Source organism: Chrysochloris asiatica, unplaced genomic scaffold, assembly GCF_000296735.1.
Source record: "Chrysochloris asiatica unplaced genomic scaffold, ChrAsi1.0 scaffold00021, whole genome shotgun sequence".
Classification (NCBI taxonomy): domain Eukaryota; kingdom Metazoa; phylum Chordata; class Mammalia; order Afrosoricida; family Chrysochloridae; genus Chrysochloris; species Chrysochloris asiatica.
Window position 1 is genome coordinate 23,366,481 of NW_006408539.1, and position 7,173 is coordinate 23,373,653.

Genomic DNA, 7,173 nt, shown 5'->3' on the forward strand with positions numbered 1-7,173 from the left:
CAGCACCTAACAACAACAACAAAGACAACTGAATTAGAGACTATAAATGGGGTGTGATTTTCCCCTTTGTATCTCATGCAACTTTCTTCTCCTTGGGACCTATTGTTGCTGTTTTTGCATCTACTGTGATTCTGCCTCTGTCATTACTTATAGTATCCAGAGAGTATTTAGATTGATAAATGTATTTTTTAAAACCTGCAGGTAATGTGTTGTATGCCATTAACTAAAATTTGACCTTCATAATGTAACCAGGTTAATTGCTAGTTAATGAAAACCATTTATTTTGCCTACAATAAGCTTCTCAGCAGGAACTATATTCCTAATGAATAGTGATATTATATGAGCCTTATCTGGCATTGTGCACCTAAGTCAAGATCACTTCAGAGACTTATAACCACCATATATTTGAATATGTCTTTACTAGCAATGATAACAATTGCTGGTAAAGAAAATTGTCGAAATAAACAGGGCATGCTGATTTCTCTAAGAAATCTCATTATACATTGGGCTGCTAACCACAAGGCCAATGGTTCAAATCCACCAGCTGCTCCATGAGAGAATGATGAGGCATTCTGCTCCTATGAAGATTTATAGCCTCGGAAACCCTAATTAGGGTTGTCGCCATGAGTTGGGAACAACTAGATGACACACAGCAGTAGCAGCATAGTAAGAACACGTCAAGAAATGCTTCTTTTTCTTGAGTACGTATGAAAATCCTTATTTAAAATTAAAACTATATTCTAGCCTTCAATTCTATTCATCTCAACATTTTAAATATTAACACCTAATTACTGATCTGGAGTCCTTTTGTGGGCTGTGGGTTAATGCACCAGACTGCAAAGTTGTTTGAACCTCAAGGTCAGCAGTTCAAACTCACCAGGGTCACTATGGGTCGGAACCGACTTGACAACAGCACTTAACAACAACAACAACTGATCTAATTATTTTTTTACCTAGACATGCTATATGTTGAAGAAAAACGAGTCTAGTCCTTTATAGAGAAAACAGTCATTAAGTACAGATAACTTTATGAAGATATGTCAAATTGAAAGGATTTACATACAAAATAATTAAAGATTGAATCTAGGAGATTATTTTTTAAATTGTGGATCAAGGATGAGAAGTCAGGTATGGTGAAAGTTAGTTTTGCAAACCTTTCCACTTTTAATTATCATCAGACACAGTTTTGTAACTTTGTTTTGTTACAAATCTCACCACCAACTAGGGGATCATTAGGCTCAAGGAGTGAAATAAGTTGAAAGTTCTGAAAATGCTGACAAGTAATCCTTAGTAAGAGTTGACTGATGTTGTTGTTAAGTGCCTTCAAGTCAGTTCTGACTCCTAGCGACTTTGTATAGTGTTTCCAAGGAGCAGATGATGGGTTTGAACAGCCAACCTTTTGGTTCACAGGCCAGTACTTGTCCTACAGCACCACGCCAGGAGTCCTAAGAATTGAGTATTCATGTTAATTTTTCCTTAAATGTTTGATAAGGATAAGTAACAAAAAAAATGGGGATTTTAGGGATGTTTCTAAAACCACCATAGTTACAAAAGTCACTATAGTTATATAATCATTTAGCTGATTATTTCATTTTTCACCCTGTGGTTGAGTTAATTGCACATCTATGTTTCATAAGAAGAGAGCTTTCAACATCAAATCCTGATAAAATGAGAAGCCCTCGATAACAGAAATTTTTTGGGATGGGATGGTGAAGAAGAAAGCAGTAACCACAAACTGTTTGTTCTTGTAGTGTTTTAATGAATTCTGCTCAAGTTTTTTCTGTATTCTCCTTGATTTCCTCGATCTGTCAATTCTTTTGAAGTACTCCAATATCATTCTTTAGAAATCCTTTTCTTCCATTATGTTTTTGACTCTGCAACTTGGTCATTTGTTTGGACCTTTCTCTTTTGCTTCTTTGTGTTGTCTAAAATTGTCTGTTTATTATTCTAACTTATCCATTGCTCTTGTCCCTTCACTATATCTTCTCCCTTATCTAAGAACAAAGTTGGATGATAAAGGTGTGGATCCAGTAACACTTTTCATATAACAGCACTGAAAAAGACATTAGGAAAGAAATACCATTTACAATAGCCACCCAAAGGATGAAATATTTAGGTATAAACGTAACCAGAGAAACAAAGGACCTATACAAAGAGAATTACAAAACACTACTACGAGGAGCTCTGGTAGCGTAGTGGTTATGAATCGGGCTGTGAACCACAAGGTCAGTAGTTCGAAACTACCAGCAGTTCCACGGGAGAAAGATGAGGCACTCTGCTCCCGTAAAGATTTACAGTCTCGGAAACCCTGTTCAGGGTCGCTATGGGTCGGAACCGACTCGACGGCACTTAACAACAACAACTACAAGAAACCAAAAGAGACTTACAAAAGTTGAAGAACATACCATGTTCCTGGATTAGAAGACTCAACATTGTGAAAATGTCAATACTACCCAAAGCTATTTACACATATAATGTGATCCCAATCCAGAGTCCAGTGACATTCTTCAAAGAGATGGAAAAGACAATTACAAACTTTATATGGAAAGGAAGGAGACCCAGGAGAAGAAAAGCACTGCTCAAGAAGAAGAACAAGGTTGGAAGCCTCACACTCCCCCATTTCAAAATCTGTTACATGGCTACAGTGGTCAAAACAGCCTGGTACTGGTACAATGAAAGATACATTGATCAAGGAAAGAGAATCAAGAATCCAGAAATCAACCCACCCACACACAACCAATTTATTTTTGACAAAGTGCCTAGGTATGTTACATGGGGAGGAGATAGTCTCTTTAACAGATGGTGCTGGCAGAACTGGAAAGCCATATGCAAAAGATTGAAACAAGACTTTTAACTCAAGCCCTATACAGAAAGCAACTCAGCATGAATTAAAGACCTAAATGTGAATCCCAAAATTATGAAGGTCGTCAATGAAAAAATAGGGACAAATGTGAGGAATTTAACACAGGGAATACCCAGACTACCAAACATTTTGAAAGGTACACAAACAAAAGTAGACAACTAAAAATTAAAAACTTATGTGCATCAAAAGACTTCACCAAAAGAGTAAAAAGGGAACCCACAGAATGGGAAAAAATCTTTTGCAATGATACATCAGACAAGGGACTCATTTCTAAAATATATAGGAAACTACAACACCTCTAAAAGAAAAGGACAAATAACCCAATTTAAAAATGTGCACAGGACATGAACAGACACTTCACCAAGGAAGAGATCCAGGCAGCCAACAAACACATGAAGAAATGTTCATGATCACTAGCCATTGTTGTTGTCAGGTGCCATTGAGTCAGTACCGACTCATAGTGACCTTATGCACAGCAGAATGAAACAATGTCCAACCCTGGGCCAATTGTTGTAATTGCATATTTTCATAACAGATACTGATTTCTTTTCTTTTCTGTAATATGGACAGTTGGTTAGGCAATTTCTCCTTCATTAAGAGATATATGGCAAGACTAGAAGTTGTTTGAAAAACAATTACTTTTATGCTTTGTTGTTATTGTTTTTAAGTGCTGTTGAGTTGGAGCTAACTCATAGCAAACCTGCATAGGGTTTTCAGGGAATAGCTGGTGGGTTTGAACCACCAACCTTGCCATTGGAAGTCTGGTGCTTTTCCTACAAAGCCAGACCAGGACGCCCCTTTTATGATTTGGAGGACTAAAAAGAAAACTCACTGGCTTAAGAAAGTTGTTTAAATGGTATGGCTTCAGTTCATACAGAAAGCTTTGCTAATTAACTTTAAAGTGCTTTGAAACTAATTTAAAATATTGATTTCCATATAACTAAATTCCTAAAATAGCTTTTGTAGAGATGAACCACTCAAACCTTAAAATGAAACTCAGAGGATTTATTCCACTTTGAAGATCCAGCTCATAGAAAAGGTATTGAGAAAGAGTTTATCGATAGACCTTGAGAAAGAGTTTATCGACATGTTTCCAGCTTCATAGCAGAGAAAACATCTCCCTAGCTGCCAATGATTGCTAGCCAGATGATGAGACTAAAGACCAGACACTGTTAACAGCAGATTGAATTCTGCTAAATGTAGCAGAAACATAACTTTAGTTCAAGAATTTTTATTTGGTCAAAGATTGAGGAAAATGTCTACCCTATAGTGCTCTCCACTTGATTAGGGATTTTATTGGATGTCCTCTGGACAATTTAAAAATCAGTTTATTCGGTATGAACTTGACTCTTGAATTAGGAAGAATTTAAGACTGCAAGGTACCACCTGGTAGAAGTGTCCGGGAACCACTTCGTACTTTTAACCTAAAGGAGTCCTCATCTTCAAAGTGAGCTGGTCTCATGCTGTCCAGAAAGTAGTAACTCATCTTCTACAAGGGTTTTCTGGCTTTTGGACAGCTTCTGAATCTTCTTTATGCTATGATTGTTGACTTTGAGAATGATCAAGAGGGTGGCTTCTTCTTAAAAACCTATTGACTATTTCAAATGGAAAACTAAACCTGGGTTCTTCTAATTTGTGGGAAATTCTAAATGCTTCCAAATGTATTAGCCTACACATGGGCATCAGTTAACTTCTCTGTGTCAAGCCATTTGTAACATTTAATTGTTATAATTGTGATGACAGTTAATGCCATAGTGATGATATTAGATATAATATTCAGCAAAATAAATATTTTCCAGGAAGTTATTCCATTAGCTAATCAGATGGATACATCAGGAAAGGAATTCCAATATTTTTTGTTGGGGTGCAAATCCCGATGAATTTTATCTGTCTTGTTCCACTTTTCCAGAAGTATTTATTCACATACAGCAAGAGATATCGGCAGTGGAGCAGATTCTGCCTTGCTGAACAGGAAGATAGTCTAAGGTGATCCTGTTGTCAATTACCACCTATGCAAATAAGTTTATTATCTTTTCCTGGGCAGCGATGGTATCTAAAAGATCAGTTACATGTTCCATAATAGCATGCTCTGGACCAGCAACTTCCCACCATGGTTAAAAAGAGAGAGAGAGATTCTCTTACAAATGAGAATATGACTCTCCGATTATCTTTGATGGGTTTATGTCCATAACGTAAGCCCTTTCTTGTCCTTTTTCTCCCCAATAATTTTAATCCTAATCTGTCAATTCAGTAAGTGCTTTCATCATTTGCATGGGTGTGATTCCAATGTGGCCAAGGGTACATGTACCCATTGTATTCCAGCATCTAGGCAAGAGAAAACCCATGATTATGACTCAGGAAGAGAATAGGGATTCTTTTCCAAAGGGTATCCTCATCCTCCACATAAGAAGATATAACCAAAAGGTGCACAAAGTATTTATTCCAAGTATAATCGTGATGAAATGGGATAGATTGCTTGGCATTTTCAAGCCAGATTTCTTTTACAGAATACCAATGAGTAATGGTCCCAACTAAGTGGATCCAGGAGTTTTGCACAGTGTGGGGATGATCTATTTACATCAGTTATATTCAAGTTCTCATTTTTTTGTGTGTGACAAAACTGGGTCACAAAGTTCCCAGGACTGTCAATTATTAAATTTAATAATTCCAGACTCAGAAACTATTAAAGATACTTTTCATACATTAGATGTCTCTTATCTAGTTAGAATTGTCCATAGCCTCATCCTCACTCTCGGTTAAATTAAAACAGCATCTCCATGACTTCTATGTTATGTTGTTTAATTTAACAATCTAAAATGGTTTCGTTAATCACTGCAAGGAGTACATGGGAATAATTAGCTATAGCAGCAACCACTGGGTCTGAGTTCTCTCCAACAGCTCTAGGGGTCATTTGCACATCAAGCAGTTGGTGAGGTTTTGCCTCTGTAACTACTGGAGCTAGCCTAACAAGTGAGTTTTCATGGCAGGAATTAACAGGGGCTCTGATGAGCTGCAGTGTGAGCAGAAACCTTAAGAAGGGCATCATAGCGAAAAAATAGCCCTAAAGAAATCAACAAGGGCTACGAAAGAGACATTGTATAGCACTGGATGTAGGATGAGCGCTGGACCACAAAGTCGCTTGTTCAAATTTATCAGCCACTCCTCAGAAACCCTACACAGGGTTGCTATGAGTCAGAACCGACTGAATAGCACTTAACAACAACAAAGACAACCAAAGAGTCCTGGTGTGACACTGTAAGAGAAGCACTAGACTGTTAACTACATGGTTGTTGGTTCAAACCCACCAGCTGCACCCAGGAAATCCTATACAGTGCGGCTATCCATCCAAACAACAACAACTAACATGTGACTAATTATTAACTAGTAAAGGGGAGTCCTGATGTGACTCTGTAGGATAAGCACTGGACTTCAACTACAAGGTCAACTGGACTGAACTACAAGGTCAGTGGTTCAAACTCACCAGCTGCTCCTTGGAAACCCTATGTTGTGTTGCTGGTGTTATGCGTCATTGAGTCGGTTCCGACTCATTGTGATCCTGCACAGGATTTCCAAGGAGCAGCTGGTTCTTAATGAGTCAGAGCCCACTCAATAGTACTTAACAACAACCAACAAAGGACAAATAGAGTTAACAGGATATTTACAAGAGGATACCACCTTATGTTAAAACTCAGCTATCTTAACTAAATTTGAATATGACTAAGATTAGAAGCAAGGGGTTAACCAAATGTAAAAGGAGGAAATAAATCCCAGACAATTTATAAGAAATAAAACTATTTTCTAAAACTTGTATTTCTATAAAGAGGTCTTAGTTCATAAGGGAAGAAAACTATATTAAACAAGGAATCAAACATGGCGTTCCGTGACCATTTTTTTTTTTTTTTAAGTACGAAGCTAACTAAGCACAAATCGCTGGAACATCTGCAGTTCATTTTTTAACCCATTCGAGAAATTCGAGTTTATGAAACAAAAACTATTTCAAAAGCAAAGAGAATTAAAGATGGTGCTACAGGTAGGTACGTTTAACACGGTAAGTACTGGACAAGAACCTCAAGGTCCACGATTTGCACCTACCAGCCGCTCCACACAAAAAGACAATGCTTTCTGCTCCTGCAAAGATTTTTGAAACCTTGGAAACTCTTTACAGGTTCACTACAAGTCAGAACAATCAACAACATTCTTATCAATGGAGAAGAGATTGAGGTTGTCAAGGACTTCATTCTTCTTGGATCAACTATCAACACTCGCGGAAGCAGCAGTCAAGAGATCAGACGACGTATTGCACTGGGCAA